This window comes from Heterocephalus glaber, unplaced genomic scaffold (genome assembly GCF_053883595.1).
Source record: "Heterocephalus glaber isolate CG9 unplaced genomic scaffold, H.glaber_assembly_v1.0 deba00001431, whole genome shotgun sequence".
NCBI lineage: Eukaryota > Metazoa > Chordata > Mammalia > Rodentia > Bathyergidae > Heterocephalus > Heterocephalus glaber.
In genome coordinates this window covers 1,590,507-1,608,157 of record NW_028258295.1, presented here as the reverse complement: position 1 = coordinate 1,608,157, position 17,651 = coordinate 1,590,507, and the positions used below count along the sequence as shown (strand labels likewise).

Sequence of the window (17,651 nt, the reverse complement as noted above, 5' to 3'; positions counted from 1 at the left end):
TCCCCTCCCACTTCCCCTACTCCTTTGGACCTTTTCTTCCTACTTCAAATTATCAATTATTCATTTTAATCATTTTAATCCTTATTTACACTTTCAGTTTCTCACACTAGAGAAACTATTTGGTATTTACACATGTGTGTCCTGTTTATTTCACTTAAGAGGATGGCCTCAATATGCATCCATTTAGCTATAAATGTCTCCAGTTTCTCATTCTTTATGGCTGAATAGTACTCCATTTTATTAAAAAAAAAAAAAAAAAAAAACCACATCTTCTTTATCCAGTTTCCAGTTGATGGGCACTTGGACTGTTTCCAAGCTTTAGCTATTACAAACTGTGCTGCTATAAACATGGGTGCACATATATTGCTGTGGTATGATACTTTTAATTCTTTTGGGAAGATACCCAGCAGGGGAATAGCTGGGTCAAAGGGGATCTCTAGTCCTAGTTCTTTGAGGTATCTCCACACTGATTTCCACAGTGGTTGTATCAGTCTACACTCCCACCATAAATGGGAGTGCAGCCAGCATTTGTTATTGGTTGATTTCTTGATAGCAACTATTCTTTGTGGGGTGAGGTGGAATCTCAGTGTTGTTTTCATCTCCATCTCTCGAATAACCAGTGATGTTGAACATTTTTTTCATATGTTTATTTGCTGCTTTTACTTCTTTGTCTGAGAAATGTCTGTTCATTTCAGATGCCCATTTTTGAATTGGGTCTTTGAATTTGGGGGAGTGTCTGATTTTTTTTTCAGTTCTTTATATATTCTAGATAGTAGTCCTTTGTCTGAGGTACAAATTTTTCTGCTAAATTTTTTTCCCACATTGTAGGTTGTCTCTTAGCTCTGTTGATGGTTTCTCTTGCAGTGCAGAAACTTTTTAATAAGATGAGATCCCAGTTGTTGATTTTCTGTGGTAGTTCCCCTGATACTGAGGTTTTGTTCATAAAGTCTTTTCCTATGCCAATGCCTTCAAGAGTTCTACCTAACTTATCTTCCAGCAAGTTTAGTGTTTCTGTTTTAATATTTAGATCTTTAATCCACTTCAATCTTAGTTTAGTGCATGGTGATAGATACGGGTCTAGTTTTAATCTTTGGGAGGTTGAAATCCAGTTTTTCCAACACCATTTATTAAATAGGCTATCTTTCCTCCAATGAGGGTGGTTGGCTCCTTTGTTGAAGATGAGCTGTCTGAGTATGCCTGGAGTTGTTTCTACATCTTCTAATCTATTCCACTGATCCTTGGGTCTGTTTCTTTGCCAGTACCATGCTTTTTTTGTCACAGTAGCTTTGTAGTATAGTTTCAAGTTGGAGACTGTGATACCCCCTGCCATGTCCTGTTGGTTAGAATTGCTTTTGCTATTCTAGGTCTCTTCTGGTTCCAAATGTATTTTTGGCTTGTTTTTTCTGTAGTTCTGTGAAGTATATTGTTGGAATTTCAATTGGCATTGCACTAAATCTATATAGTAGTTTTGGAAGTATGGCCATTTTCACTATATTGGTTCTTCCTGCCCTGGAACAAGGGATGTCTGTCCATTTTCTTATATCCTCTTCAATCTCTTTTTTCAGAGTGCTGTATTTTTCAGTGTAGAGGTCTTTTGCTTCCTTTGTTAGATTGATTCCTAGATATTTCATTTTGGGGGGGATGCTATTATAAAAGGAATTGTTTCCCAAATTTCTCTCAGGGAGTCTGTTATTTGTGTATAAGAAGGCTATTGTTTTCTGAGTGTTGACCTTATATCAAGCTACTCTACTGAATCCATCAATTAAGTTTAGAGAAGTCTTTTGGCGGAGTTTTTGGGGCCTTCTATGTAAAGTATCATATCATCAACAAATAATGGAAGTTTAATTTCTTCCTTTCCTATCTTTATTCCTTTTATTTCTTTCTCTTTTCTAATTGCTGTGGCTAATATTTCCAGAACTTTACTGAACAGGAGTGGTGATAGTGGGCATTCTTGTCTTGTTCCTGATTTTAGCACAAAAGTTTTCAGTTTTTGACCATTTAGTATGATGTCAGCTGTTTGTTTTTCATAGATAGCCTTAATCAGGTTGAGATAAAGACCTTCTATTCCAATTTTCTGTAGGATTTTTATCATGAATGGGTGTTGGATTTTGTCGAATGGTTTTTTTTGCATCTATTGAGATGATCATATGGTTTTTGTCCTTGACTCTGGTAATATAGTGTATTACATTTATTGATTTATGGATGTTGAACCATCCTTGCATCCCTGGGATAAATCCGACTTGGGGAGGGTGTATGATCTTGATGACCCTCTTTATTCTGTTTGCCAGTATCTTGTTGAGGATTTTTGCATCTATGTTCATTAGGGAGATTAGCCTACAGTTCTCTTTTGGGTTGGGTCTTTCCCTGGTTTTGGAATCAAAGTAACACTTGCTTCCAGGAATGAATTTGGAAGTCTTGCTTCCCTTTCAATTTCCTTGATGAGTTTAAAGAGTAATGGTGATAGTTCTTCTTTAAATGTCTTGTAGAATTCAGCAATGAAGCCATCAGGACCTGGGCTTTTCTTTGTTGGTAAATTTTATATTACATTTTCAATTTCACTCATTGTAAATTGGGCAGTAATTTGATTATAAGTGGAGTTTTTCTATTTATTTTCTGATCATATGCTGCTGATACACAAAAATATAATTGACTTGTGTGTGTTTATTTTACTTTTGATTTTAGTAAATCCAATGATTATTTCTAGTCATAATTGCATAGATTGCTTTAAGATTTTCTGCTTACAATAACATACTGCCTACAAACAGATGTAGCTTTACTTCTTTTACTACTTATGTTTTTTATTTTTCTTGCTTATTAAACTGACTGAGATGTCCAGTGAAATATTAAATAGACATAGTAACAGCAGACAACCTTACTTTGTTGCCAATATTAAGGAGAAATCTTTTTATACTTCATCATTAAATATGATGCTAATGATAAATTTTTAGAATGTCCTTTATCAGGCTGAGAAAATTCCCTTCTATTCCTCCTGATTAAGGGTGCATTTTTAAAAATATAGTGAATAGGTGTTGAATTTTATCAAATTTTTCTTAGGCATATACTAAAATATTTATTCTATTGATGTAGTGGATTAAATTAATTTATTTTTAATATAAAACCAATCTTACGTTCCTAGGGCAAATCCTCATTGGTCATAATGTACTTTTTTATGTTACTAGATTTGATTAAAATTGAATTAAGGACTTCGGTGTCTATACTCACACAGGATATACTGGTTTATAATTGCATGTAATTTTTTATTCTGGTTAAAAAATGAATTAGGAAGTGTTCCTTTGTCTCTGTTTTCTAAAAGCATTTGTTAAGATTAATGTCATTTGTTACTTGAATATTTGATGGAAATCACCAGGTAAGCCATTGAGACATGGAGTTTTCTCTGTGGGAAGGTTTCAACAATGAACTGAATTACTCTAATAAACATAGAGCTATTTAGATTTTCAATTTAACCTGTGTCCGTTTTAGTAAGTTGTATTTTCAAAGAATTTTCCCATTTTGTCTAAGTTATTTATTTTTATACATATAGACTAGATATTTCTCCTGTATGAAACCTTTTCTGACACTGCCAACAGGAATGGTTTCCCATCCTCTGTGTCATTTCTTTATCCAATGTCCTTTATATCTCTGCTTCTATTGAAGTTCATCCATATCACTGTTCCTGTACTAAATTAGGAGTAATGGATTTTTTCTTTGTATTAGTATATGTTTGCAGTACATAATGATTATGTTTATTGTGAGGAGTTTGTACATGTACATCACACACCCTAATCCTTCTTTTCTTCCCTTCCTCTCCCATCCCTCCCTGGTCCTTCCAACTCTTGCTCCCCTTTCCATTTGCAAAAGCTCTATTTTCTTTAACTCTCTCTTTAAAAAAATGCTTTTCTCATTCTTTCTTCCCCCTATCTCCATTTCTTTTTCCCTTCCCATTTGAAAAAGTTCCTTAGGAGTCCTGAATTTCAGTGACTACATTTGATATATATTGGAGTCTCTCTTACTTTATATAGTGTCTGGCACATAATATATCACATCTTCTTCCCACAAACATTTAATAAACATGGGCCAGGGATTTAGCTCAGTGGTTTTGCTGCCTGCTGCACAAGAGCAAGGACCCAAGTTCGATCCCCGGTACCAAAAAAAAAAAAAATTAATAAACAAATTATTCCACTTAACATTGTCTGATATATGATTGAAAAACTTCCTCAGTAAACTATGGACCTATTTTGCAAAAAATGGCATATATCATTCAATGTTTACATTTCTTATTTCTTTGCTAGATTAGAACATTCTGTTGTTCCTCTCAATAGGTGTTTGAATCTCTTTAAATTGGAATTTCTGTAAAAGAAATTTAGTCCAAAGAGTTTTGTGGATAAGTATTCTGCCTCTAGCATGAGATATATAGGAATAGCATAGAGAATCCAAAACAGACCCTGATCTCAAAGTATGCTACCTAATCCCTGTTGTCTTTTCACTATTCTATATTAGCCTTTGTCTACAACCTTGGCATTCTTTTGATGATATCTGATGTCACCATTATGGTTGTGAGTAATTGGAATACCATTGGTTTCTGAGTTCCTACTCAGATGGCATAAGGAAAACCAAGAGGTCAAGGCTGTTATAACTCAAGCAATCTCCATGACTTTTGAGTAAAAAGTGAGATGTTTCCATATTGCTTATCTTACCTTTATGTATATTGCATATTAGTCCTGTGGCTAATTTGTGTAAGACACATTCCTTCTCTTTGTGCCTTCATACATTCTATTTGAATCACCAGATCTAATACAGCTTCTTTGCTGCTCCTGAGAAATTTCTACCTTAATTCTCCTCTATCCCAATACAACACTACTCTATAAGTCCTCTAGATATGGGTTGCTCATGATTATCAGGCTTTTTCTCAATTGACAGTGATTAATGTGCCATTTTACCAGTACAGTACCTCTTAGTCCAAGAACCAGAAAGGAAATGCAAGATTGAAATTTTGCTATGATTTTAGTCTATCAATCGAGACAGAATGTTTCTAAAGTCTTCCCAGTGTGAAGAATAAACAGTAATTGTATTGTGTTTATTTATTTGTATACATTACTGTGGTCAGGAACTTGATTTATCTTCAGGGAATTGTCTGCAACACATCCCTGAGGGGGAGACAAGAAACCACATTGTCAAAAAGTGGCAAATTTGGCATTCTAAAAGCCTGCATGGTGGGTGTGATACTTCAGTAAGTATAAGCACCAGACAACAGGGCTGAATCAAGTCTTTCTCTCAACATTCTACTCTCAATTGAAATAACTCCTGGTTCCTTTTAACTAAGAAATGAAGCAACACTCTTAACAGTCATTCACATTAGGGAAAAAAATCATCCCTGCTTTTTAAGCTTCAGAAATCAGGATGGGGCTTTTCCCCAATTTTAGGTAGTAAATATGGCTTCGTGGTGGTTCTACATGTCAAACTAGTTTCTAGAGAAAGAGAGACATTGTTGAGACGTACAACTGACTAATTACATTTATTTAGGTAAGCCTGTGTCAGATAATATTCTGCATACAGATATGAGAGAAAAAGGTGGAATAAATACATGACCCCTTGGAAAGTTGTTTTCAATTGATTTTTTGGAGTAACCACTTTTGGGGGCCTGGTGGAGAACTGAACCCAAGGCTTTCACACAGCTACAGCCCCAGTCCGTTTTTATTTTTATTTTTTTCCCTAACCGGGGATTGAACTCAGGACTTTGTGCTTGTGAGGCAGGCAGTGGAACCACTGAGCTAAATCCCTGGCCCTTTATGTTTTATTTTGAGACAGGGTTTCACTAAGAAACCCAGGCTAGGCTCAAACTTTTGATCTTCTTGCCTCAGTTTCACAGGATGTGGGGTTATAGGTTATGGACCATCAATGCCTAACTTTTATTAACCACTTTAAGTCAAGAGCAATAGTAGGTAAGAGATGAGAAGAAGAGAGAGATAGGGTGTGACAGCTTCTTTCTTCCCACCTAATAGTATACGTAGGCAAAGCATAGTTCAAGTGAGAGTTGTCTTTTAAAAGCTTGGATGAATGAATGGATGGATGGAGGCTAAATTCTGGACTTCCTTGCATAGCAGCTTGCAACTGTGTTGAATTTGTTGTGTTCTATCAGTGTGCAGTAGAAGTCCAGGAAAGACCTTTTGTTTAGATCCCGAAATCTAGGCATGTTCTCTGTTGCCTGGATAAGACAAGCATCTGGCATTTTCATATATCTCAAAGCAAATGGATGCTTGCAGTTGGAATACTCTAATAGGTTCCAATAAAAGGTTTATATTACCCAAATACATGGTATTTCTTCTTACAGGCACAATTTTGATTCTTCTGCCATGAAAGGGGCTGTTCTTGGAAAATCCTCCAAAGATCTTCCTACTTAAGCAGGATACAAGTTGCACTGTTATATAATTCTCCTGGTGACATTCTATGAAAGAAACAAGTTGAGACAGATACAGCAAGTCATTAGGACAAATTCCCCCCATTCTCTCTGCTGCACAACACAGAAGGAAACTTGATTTCAACAAGATGACTCAATTCTTCACATGCCTTTCTATCCACTTTTACCCATAATTCTTTTGAAACAGGGTCTTTTGGGTTAAATTGTGCAGAGAAACAATAAAATGGAAAAAAAAAAAAGGTAAACTAGCTACTTAAAATCAAAATGGCATTTAATTAAAACTAAGCTTGTAAATTCCTGAAAAAAAAGCTCTGTGAGTAAACTTCAGGACACATTGCACATCACTGTCCTTTTGCAACTTTGAATATGTTTCATGTGTACTTTGGAAGCACATATTTGCCATATTGTTAATAATTACTCTACAAATTATACACTAAGCATTGGCTATTAGAGTATCATAGTCCCAAGGATTTTCTTTCTGTACTTGTCTTAGGCTTGATTCTGAGTGGTGGCTTACACAAGCTTCCAATTTTAAATAATATAATCTGTTTATTACACAAGGCATCTTTATTTGCTTAAAGTGAAGAATTAGATTGTGATTGTGTTGTAAATAAGTCAGTCATTTCCTTCTCTTTACATAGACAAGAATCTATGGTGCTAAAAAGGGGAACTGATAGAAACAAAAATCCCATTAGTCTTTTTTGAACTCAGTTATTAGAATAAGTAGAACTAAATATGTGGAGGAAAAAAAGGAAAAGAATTGGAAAAGGTACTTTTAGAGCTTTGACAATGCTACTTCTGAGTCCCTTTCTCAGCTCTTTCTACCATCCTGGCCCTTCCCTGCCCACAATCAGAATGGAGCCCACAAGGCAGTGCTTAGTCTAGAAGGGGAATGGATTACTCCTCCCCCATAACCTTAAAAACTCAAAGCAGATAGCTATTGTCTCCGGAACCTCGTTTTTACATTTCTAGTATTGTATCAGAGAAACTCTCAAATTGCATCAGTAATCCTGAAGACTTTGTATGTAAAGAATTTTCTACATTAGAAAAAAATAACAATTTTGTTTAAAAACTTAATTCTGTCTGGAATCTTTTGAGGTAAGAAAAAAGGAAAAAAATGATGAGAAACAAGCCTTCTCTGTATTCCTCTGCATAGAGTATACTCCTAGAAGTACAGGAAAGAATGGTTGCCAAAAAGTCTTGGTAGATTTCAAAGATAGCTAGTTAAGTTTTGAGAGAGCAAGAGGAACATAGGTTTGTGTATTCCTGAATAAGCATTGCTTGTAAAGTGCAGGTTTCAGTGTAAAGAAATCTGTTGCCTGAAAACCTTGGGAAACATCTTTTTACTACATAGATATCCTACATGGATGGTTGTTGTCTATTTTTTTTTTTTGAAAATAAAAAATATTAAAAAATCAACATGGTCCTAAAGAAACAGTTTTTCATTTTTATTTTTGCTTCCTTTTGCTCTTGCATTTAAGAGTTAAGGCAACAGTTTAGGAGAGAAATGTGGAGAAGGGTAAAGGAAAATCAATAACGTTATTCTGTGTCTTTTCCCAGGAGGAAACTGTGTTAATCAAGGATGGGTTGCTTGGCTATATATCAAATCCAAGGACAGAGCAGTTGATTTCAAAATGTATTTCCCAGCTACATTGAAATATACATATATTTGTATATATATGTACATATGATATATACTTAATATATACATCTGTGTACATAAAAATGCAGATAATTTTATGAGACTAGTATATGTGATTTTAAAATGTAAATTATTTAAATATATAGATAAATGTGTATGTATATGCACATTTAAAATTAGATGAGAATAATTTTTAGATAATTAGTAATACTAGACAAAAATTCTATTAAGATTTCATATATATTGTTTTGAGATTATTTTATATTTTATAATATTATTTCATAATTTTTTCACTCCCAAAGAGGGAAATTGATTTGAAAGGGCTAAAGTAACAGACAGAATGGACTAGAAAGCTGGAGTGGAAATCAAGATCCCTGACCCAAGGCCCCTAGAAGTGTCTTCCACCATCAGAAAACTTCTAAGGAGGCTTTCTACATAACTTGTGTGGTCACTTTCTCTAGCAGTTGACATTGTAAAACTTTTCAGTTGGTTTGACTTCGGTGAATCTGAGAATGAAGTTAGTCAAGGACTGCCAATTGCCCTGGGCTGTGGCATTGTGTTCCTTGGAAGCAGTTGTGATCTCTTCATTAACAAATTCAGGCAATAATTGAATGAGAGTCAGAGCACCTATATATTGAGCCTGACTTCCTCTTCACAGAATATTCTCAAGTTAGCTATTCTCACTGGACTTCATCTTTCCTGTATGTGAAATGGGATGCATAATTCTTATCCTTTCTTGACAATAGGCTTTCTTTTTTTTTTCCGGTACCAGGGATCGAACTTGAGACCTTGTGTTTGCGAGGCAGGGGGCAGCACCACTGAGCTAAATCCCCAGCCCTTGACAATAAGCTTTCTTATTGGCTAAGAATCTTGTCCAAATTTTTTTATTCCACTCAGATATCAGGACATTTTTGTAGACAGCTGAATGGTGATCTCCTTTGTGTGAATTAGTTTGCCATAATTAATTTCATATTGCTGAGGCTTTTAACATTTTTTTCTTTCCTTATTTTGTATGTTCAGGCTCTAAACTGTTTTTAACATTAGCTAAGAAGATCTATTTTCTAAATCCAAATTCTATCTATACCATAACTGTTAAGAAAACATTCCTGAAAGAAAACAGAATCCAGGCAAAGAAGTATGCAATTCTAAAATTTCCCTGGAGGTAACTTGAGAATTCTAGTCCAGTCCTCTCATTTATAGTGGAGGGAGCTAATGATCTGAGAGGTGAAATGTCCTGTCCAAGGTCACCATGACAAACTGAGGTAGAGAATCCCTACCTCTTAAATTCCAGTTCCATATTTCTTCCTTTGGGTCATGTGTCTTGGGACCGCTATAAACAGAAATAGAACCTGAAGTTCAAGTAAGCAGACCAGACAAAGATGCAGCAGCCTTTGGTTTTCTCTAGGGCCAGATTCCAACTTTGTGTGCATAACTCAGTCAGTAGGACTTTAGCTTCTTCATGGAGGATAGAAGATTCATGGTTGCTGAAGCTACTTCTTTGCTCTTTCCTGTTTCCTAAAATCCATCCCAGAATCTGGATCTAATTGAACTTCCACTTTTCCTTATTTATTTTGGATGTAGTTGCACTTTATCTGATAGCTCTTAATTTATCTTTGAGTTGACTTAACTCATTTAATATTCAACATTTTCCAAGTGTTTACAGTGTGATGCATCTCACAGTGTCTTAATTACAATCATAGTATCACACACCCTTACAGTGCAAAGGGGGCACTGAGGAACGAGAGATTGAGACCACCAAAAGGAGAAAAAGAAGACTGAGCAGATTTCGTGATAATTCTCCTGCTTTTACCACCTGTCCCTCTTACTAGGGCAGAGAAATTAATTTTATGCATGAGTGTCTTCCAAAATAATCTTTCCTTATTTTCAAGAGAAGAGAAATAATATGTGAGATTCTTCGCTTATTTCCATGTGCCCTACCCTACTCTGTAGACATCTCATCCTTTCACCATAAATTCTTTGAACAAAGCTGTTTTTCTGACCCTTCCATCCATTCTTACTGCACTATGAAAAGTGAGTCAACAGAGCTCAGAGATATATGCATATATAGATTAGTCAGGATGAAGATAGTACTCACCAACTATTCTTCCCCTAGTTTGGTTTTCAATTCTGTTTTCCTTGTTTTAAAAAAGACATTGATGGGGGCCAGGGATTTAGCTCAGTGGTTCCACCACCTGCCTTGCAAGTGCAAGATCTGGAGTTTGATCCCCAGTACCAAGAAAAAGAAGGCATTGATGAGTAGACCCCTAAAAGTTTACTAGAAGTATCCAAGTATGTTAACATTTTACACGTAATCTGAATGCTAGCCAGACTTTTACTTACTTTATGTTCAAAGCACTTTTCTTTCTTTTTTTTCCATAAATTTAAGATGTAGATATTGGGTAATTGAGCTCATGACAGGAAAAGGAAAATCATCAATTAAAGATTGCTTATCTGTATTGAATCAGTTGATTGGTCTGAGCTCTATAAGATTATGACCTGACACTATGTTAAAGTCCTCACAGTACAGACTACTTAATCACTTATAAAACTCCAATTATGTGGCAGGTACAGTTCTGTCAGTAAAATCAAAATCAACCCAGTCTGTCTTAATTTAATACATTAATGATCATAGGAAGCTAAACATATTATAAATTGCAGAGAATGAACAGTCCAGAATTGGGGTGGGTCATTAAAATACACAGCTAATCTTTGAAGACTTAAGAATGACAAAAATTTTACTTACTTCCCCCAGATTCTGGAGGGCATCTTGGTCACAGACTATAGTTGATTTGCCCTGTGCTGGTCTGGATTGGGGCATGCAGTCCATCATCTATGAAAGCTAAAGCATCACACCCCAGAAGATGATGCTGGCTCACATTGACACAAATCTCTTTGGCATTCACGTCCTTGCTATTTGTAGCAGAGAGAGACTCCTTGAGAAGTGTTGAATGTGCCAAATTTAAAATATCTGAAGTAGCAGTTTCCACCTTTAAAATATTCTTCAGCTTCTCCCCAGAGTGCACCTTTGTATTGCTCTCTCTTAATCAAAGCAGGAATTCTGATACTGCTGCTGCACCTTGGACACAAAAGTATGTCTCAAATTTTGTTTCTGTATTATTTTAATTTTATTAATTCTTCACACTCAGCCCTTTTTAAACCCTTAACTATTTTACAAATGTTTGACTAAATCTAACCATACGTCATTGAATCTCTTCCTTAATGTGCTATCTTTCATTAATAATGGGGAAACCAAGATACATAGGGCATAATTATTATTAGTCTCACCTCAGATTTATGTGAATCCACTCTTTGAATGAATGCAAGGTGATTTGTATATATTAGCTCATTTCTTCCTCATAAGAGATGGGTTGAGACTTTGATTTTGTGCTTGGTGCCATTACAACCATCCTGGGAAATATACTCAGTCATTAATTGCCTCAATTCCCACCTAAGAAACAGGAATTACAATTTGAGAATAGTTACTACTCCCTCACCTCATCCTAAACCTTGAGAATCTGAATGACTGATAGTATGACAACAATAAAAACAGACTATATAAGATTGAAAACTCTGAAAAGTCTAAAAGTGAAGACGATGTCTTGACTTTTTGAACATGAATGAAAAAGTGAGTGACACTATGAAGAGAATGACTGGAAACCCTAAAATCTGAATCATAATCCAGTCTCTTCTTAATAATTGGTCATTGCCCTGTCTGCCTTCCTGCTTCTGATTGAAGAATGCTTAGAGGTCCAGGGATAATGGGCACTATAAAATAGCTCTAATTTTCTAAAGAGTGTTAATTTGGTCAGTAAAAATTTCTAGGAACTCTGGTCACTATTAGACCATCTGAGATGAGACACTCCTGGCTCCACAAACTTCACCCTTCTTTCACCTTTCTCCTTCATAACCTCCAGGGTATATGCAACAGTTTCAAAACTATAGGAAAGACTCCAGACCAAATACCTGGCTGTATCCTTGCTTAAATGTCATCTCTAGACTCTTGGCCTAGCAATTTCAATCTTCAAAAGTGCAAAGGGCAGAAATATGCCTTTTTGTTTGCCAACTTGATCCTAATGATGGAATGGCAGGGAATCTAGACCAAAATAGAACTTGGCTCTTAGATGACACCCTTCAGCCAAGAATAATGATTTTTACAATGTTGGACTAAATACTCTTCATGCCTAGATAATAGAGAGAGATTTTTGGATCTCCCTCTCTGTCTCTCTCTCTCTCTTTCCCCTCCTCACTTCTTCTCCCTCTCTCCTCTCTCTCTCTCTCTCTCTCTTTCTCCTCATTACTATAGAAATGTGGAAGCTTTTATCTCTCAGCTTCGTAGCCCCTAAGACTGTTGAACCATACTTGCTACAAATATGTCAAGACAGACCTGCAACCAGTGGATCATAGACTACCTTCCAGAGAAAGGGTCCAGCCTTTCCATGAAGTTAGGCTACAAGCCAGGGAAAATGCTTTAAAGCTCACTCAATGAGAAGGAAATAACAGAACTATTTTATGTATTCATACCAATAAATATTATTAAATAATATTTATACCAATGAATTACTGACTTTCTCCCAATACCCTAAAAACCTAATAAAAGCAAAACTTTTCTTACTAGAAAAAAAAATCCAAGAATTTAGCCTGTCACTGCATAACCTCACACTTAGAATTGGTGTGAATTTAGGGTGTAAACTGACAGATGGTTTGGTTCCTTTTTGAAACTACTGGTGCTATGGAGTGCCTGTACCATGTACTGCTCTCTATTGTTTTAAAATCTTATTACTTTAGGAAAAGGGCTTTGCCCCAAGAAGCTTCACCACACCCCAAGGGATACATCATTATGAACTCTGTTCTGGATTGATATAATACACATTATACCAGTCTAATGAAGATAGTACTTATTTATAACCAAATTCACTGGTGTCAAACAGCTGAACATGATAGGGAGGGACAAATGGGACAGATCCACCCCCAGCACAGCCTTCTCAACGTGTTCTCAGCCACCTCTTCTCTGCTCTGCCATCATGATGTGTGTACTTGACTTTTTCCTCACATATTTTCTCAGAAGACTTTGGGGATCAAGTGATTCCTGGTCAAAAAACAAAAGCAAAGTTGTCCCAGTCACAAATGGGTTCTGATGAACACTGGTAATAAAATCAATGCAACTCCAAGAAGAGACATTGGAAAAGAACCAAGCTTTGGTTGGTATATGAGGAATTGCACTAGAGATGGCACTAAGATTTATGCTGTATTAAGATCGCTATCATCTAATCAAGATACAAATATCACCACTGAATGGATTTTTCCTCTGTTTCTACGCTCTGCACTAGTAGATTGATTCAGTAATAAGTATGTGAAAATTTTGTTTATTAAAAAAGAAAGACTAGGATAGACACTAACCTGCCAAAGATAGCAATTATATATACTTAAAATATTCTTTCCTTAGGCAAAATAAGGAATTGTTTAATCTTTTTCAGAATACACATTATGAAACCCTGGAGTCATTTAGGTCAGATGGTCATGAACCATTTTTAGCTTCTCAACCTCTTTTTTTTTTTTTTTTCTGAAATGAGGACATCAGTGCTGGGTTGCTTATTGCTGATCTGGACTCACCCACACATCCTCAAGTGTAAAAGCTCTCCCTCCCTCTACATAGCCCAGAATAGTTCTTCATGCTGTGTCACACTGGACACTTTACCACTTGACCATAACCTCCACATCCACAGATCAGGGAGATTTAAGACAGTTTGGCTGACTTCAAACAGAAACAGTATGATTTGGGAACTCACAGAAAGAATTAAGCAGACCAATGTTTTGTTTTTTCAGAAACACAACTAAATGTGGCTATAGTCAGAGTATAGTCTTAGAAATTAAGGCTGCAATTCACCATTTCTTCGATGTTACTTCTGTTTGGCATTGTGGTAAGTGTTTTTCTTTTTTTTTTTTTTTTGGTACTGGGGATCGAACTCGGTTCCTTGCGCTTGTCGGGGAGGCAGTGGAACCACTGACTAAATCCCTGGCCCCGTAAATATTTTTTAAAGCATTTTTGCATACGAACCCTGCTTTCTCTAGAAACTGTGATCAAAACAATATTAATAAAAGTATATTCCAAAACAACTGGTGAGCTCTTCTCTGTGCCAGGTGCTGTGCCTCATTTTGAGGGGGACCCTGTTACTTCTACTCTTCATGACCTTAGAGTTTGAAGTGAATATGGCATAGCAGGTAGAAGATGAATCATTTTCTGTCCTCTAGCTAAGGAAATTACACTGCCCCACATTGCTTGACATAAACTTAAGTACTAATAACTATGCATTGGATAAAATCAGCAAAGTGAAAAGAATGAACAAATGCTAAGATAGATAAGGGTAATGCGCTACCGGAAGCACGTAGGAAAAACTAAGCTAGTTTGGGAAGCAACAGCAGAAAGTATTGTTATGGCTTGTGTCCAGATATCCCACCATAGTCTCATTAGTCATAGGTAGGGGTTTTTCAAGGTGGCTGGACCTAGAGTGTGTGAGGCTGAGATTGATTCATGGTGCAATGCTAGGATTAAGGGTGTGAGTGCTACTCACCCTAAGTACCCTGGATAAGATATAAGGGACAGAAAGAGTTGTGGTCATCCCTTCCTCTTTTTGCTACCTTCTGCCCAGCATGAACTGTTTCTCCTCTGCGATGCCTGTCTGCCATGCTACCCTGCTTTGGAGCCAGCTGATTATGGATTGAAATCCTTACAAACTGTAAGCTAAATAAGCCTTTCCCCCTTTAACTTTGTGTGCCAGGTATTTTGTCTCAGCAATGAGAGAAAAGTAACTAATACAAGTATTATTTACACTTAGATGGGATAAAGAGTATGAGGCAAAGGAAAGGCCATGCTTCTAGAGTTGGGTCTAGAATCAAATGTTAACAGTGCCACACATAAGGCAGGTAGTTCTAACCTTATTCTGTGCATCTGCAAAACATTGATGATGCCTTTAAAAGCTGTTTAGAGGGCTAAGAAATTAGTTATCTATGTCAGAGACATAGAAGACCATCAATGATAGCCATTTGAGGAATCACAGAGAACAGGATTGCAATGCTAAAGCAATAAATACCTAGGTAGTATTTAATGGCATAAATACTTTGAGGGATAGATAGCAATAATAAACTGCAAATCATATTGAAAATAAAAGAGAGGTCCTTCTGTAGTTCTAAGCTCCTAAACAAAGACAATGGTGGAGGGAGGCAGATTACTTACAGGACATTGTCCTCTTCTTGCATTCCATCCTAGGAATGTTTGTATTCAGCTTTCAGCTGCAGAATCCTATTTGTTTACAGTGCGGTAAAAACTGTTTCAGATTATCAGATGATCTTAGGGTATTGTGATTTAACTGCACCTGCAGATGTTTGATATAGACTGTGAAAGGCGTGTGTGTGTGCACAAGCACCTTTCTATGAGCACTCATTGCTTTTACCCCAAATAGTCACAAATATCCCAGGTTTCTTTCTCTGTTCTTTCTTCTACCCATTTGTGTACCTGATATCCTTCTCTGTTACATTCACAGTGTTAGGTGAATTTGATTTACACACACACACACACACACACACACACACACATGCATGCATGCACAGACACACACCTGCTCTCTATTGGCTTTAGTTCTTTTTGGGTGAGCTTTTAAGAAATACTTGTGATAAATTGAATTATCCTATATGACAATATAGTGAGAAGAACATGAAAGGGAAAGTACTAGCACCTGACCTTGGAATTTGTCCATAAGATGAGACAGAGCACGGCAAAAAATGGCAAACGAGAGAATGAGTGAAGCCAAAGAAAGGTAGTAGTGGTAGCCAGACATGAAAGCAACAGCGAAACAAAACAAATGTTTCAGTTTGAAAGGGATAAAATTTGGGGTTGGGAGAATTAGAGGTGTTGAAGATTATGATAGAAAAGGGAAAGCAATTGATTGGGCCTTTGAAACCATGCCAGGAACCAAGAGCCAGGGGCAGTGGCAGAGGGGACGGTCAGGTAGGACAATTAAAACGGAAATCTGGCTCCTTACAGCACAGCATGGAGCGGGGCTACAGAATTTGCTGCAGTGGGAGGTGGGGCCAGTCTGGCACAGTCTGTGGGTTTGAAAGGAGCTGGGCGGGTTAGAGAATGCCAGTTAGTCTTTGTAGTTCTGAACTCAGAGAGGAGGTGACAAATACTGGGCTTCAGGTCAGAAGCCTAGCCTGGGTGGCTTTTGGAGAAATTTCCTCTCAGCTCCTAAACTCTTGAAACGTGCTCATCACATCACTGGGCTCCAATCACAGCATAAACACGTGTCTTGGAGGCTGTCTGCCAGCAGATTTCAGCAGTGGTACCTGTTGGCTGACTGGTGGGGTCCTCTCCCTTTCCTGTGTCATAGAAGCCGTCCACTGGGCTGAATACGATATCTTTGCACATTTTCCTTCACCTTTCCCACATGCTTGCATCTCCCAGACCCCTAGGGTTAATCCCCAGGACAACCTTGCTTTGAAAGAAAAAATGTGGTGAGTCTACTTGAAGATTTGGATCCCAGAGGCCCCTGTCTGTCCTGCCTCTGCCAGACCCAGACAATCAGCTCAAGGAGATGGACGTTCACAGAGAAAGCAGTAAGTTTCTGTTGTTTTTATTTTCAAGGCTTGGTTACTGTACAGAATTATGGTCCTCAAAAGCATGGGGTTTTCTTTTCTTTTTTTCCCCTTCTTTTCCTTCTTTCTTTTTCATTCCTTCTCAGCAACAGTAAATAATATCCCTTTCTCCTCCTGGGAATGATTCACAAAAGCAATTAAATTAGAAAGTGTTTCTTCATCACTGCTTATATCCTGGGTTAAAGATATCTGAGACTGATCTGTGTGTACCTATTCTCAACACTGTAATATTTGAAAACATTTCTGCATTTGCTCTGATGGTACTTCTACAGAATAAATACTATGTAACTGCCTAATGGATTGTCATTATGCTGAATTTTTCCCAGGACTTACACAGACATCCTCTTTGGGGATTTTTGTTCATATTTGCTGCTCCTCAAAGTGAAGGAGAGAAGGACTTTGGAAGGAGGGTGTGGTCCAGCTGATTCAGCTTCCTTCCTGGCCCATCACTGACTCATTCATTCTGCTACTCCCTGTCCCCAAGGCCTACCCCAGCTCCTATGCTCTAACCTGAGCCTGCTACCACTGCAGTATCATCTACCTTTCTGTTACAGCCCTGTTAGACTCTGCCAGGTGGGAGATCAACCCCATAACCACACTCATTACATTTGTGATCTAAGTGTATTTTCACAGCAAGACATACAATAGACAATAGCATCTACTCTCTCAGCTTCTCCCATCCAAGGATTATTAGCCAAAGTAATAATAACAATAATAGTAATACTGTATCTAGAAGCTCTCTAGCATATCATATCTTCTGAGAGTCTTACAGATGTTAACTAATTAATCTTCACAGCACTCCATACAAGAGAGATAAATATTCTTAACCATGATAGAAGGTACACATGTATATGCTAAGGACGGCAGAATAGTTCACTTATTTATCATGGTTCACTTAATACAGTAACTGATATTTTTAAAACACCCATCATAGATACAATAATT

At 37.0% G+C, this 17,651-nt stretch overlaps 1 long non-coding RNA gene across 5 annotated transcripts in view; it reads left to right on the top strand.

Moving 5' to 3' along the window:
* The window catches only part of LOC110346967 (uncharacterized), a 299,763-nt gene that overhangs the window by 267,083 nt on the left and 15,029 nt on the right, over nt 1-17,651 (top strand). Inside the window, exon 9 of one of the 5 annotated variants that reach the window (XR_015451754.1) lies at nt 13,881-16,667. The exons of the other annotated variants lie outside the window; for them this stretch is intronic. This is a non-coding gene — a long non-coding RNA (uncharacterized LOC110346967). The remainder of the gene's footprint in view (nt 1-13,880; nt 16,668-17,651) is intronic. 5 annotated transcript variants of the gene reach the window in all.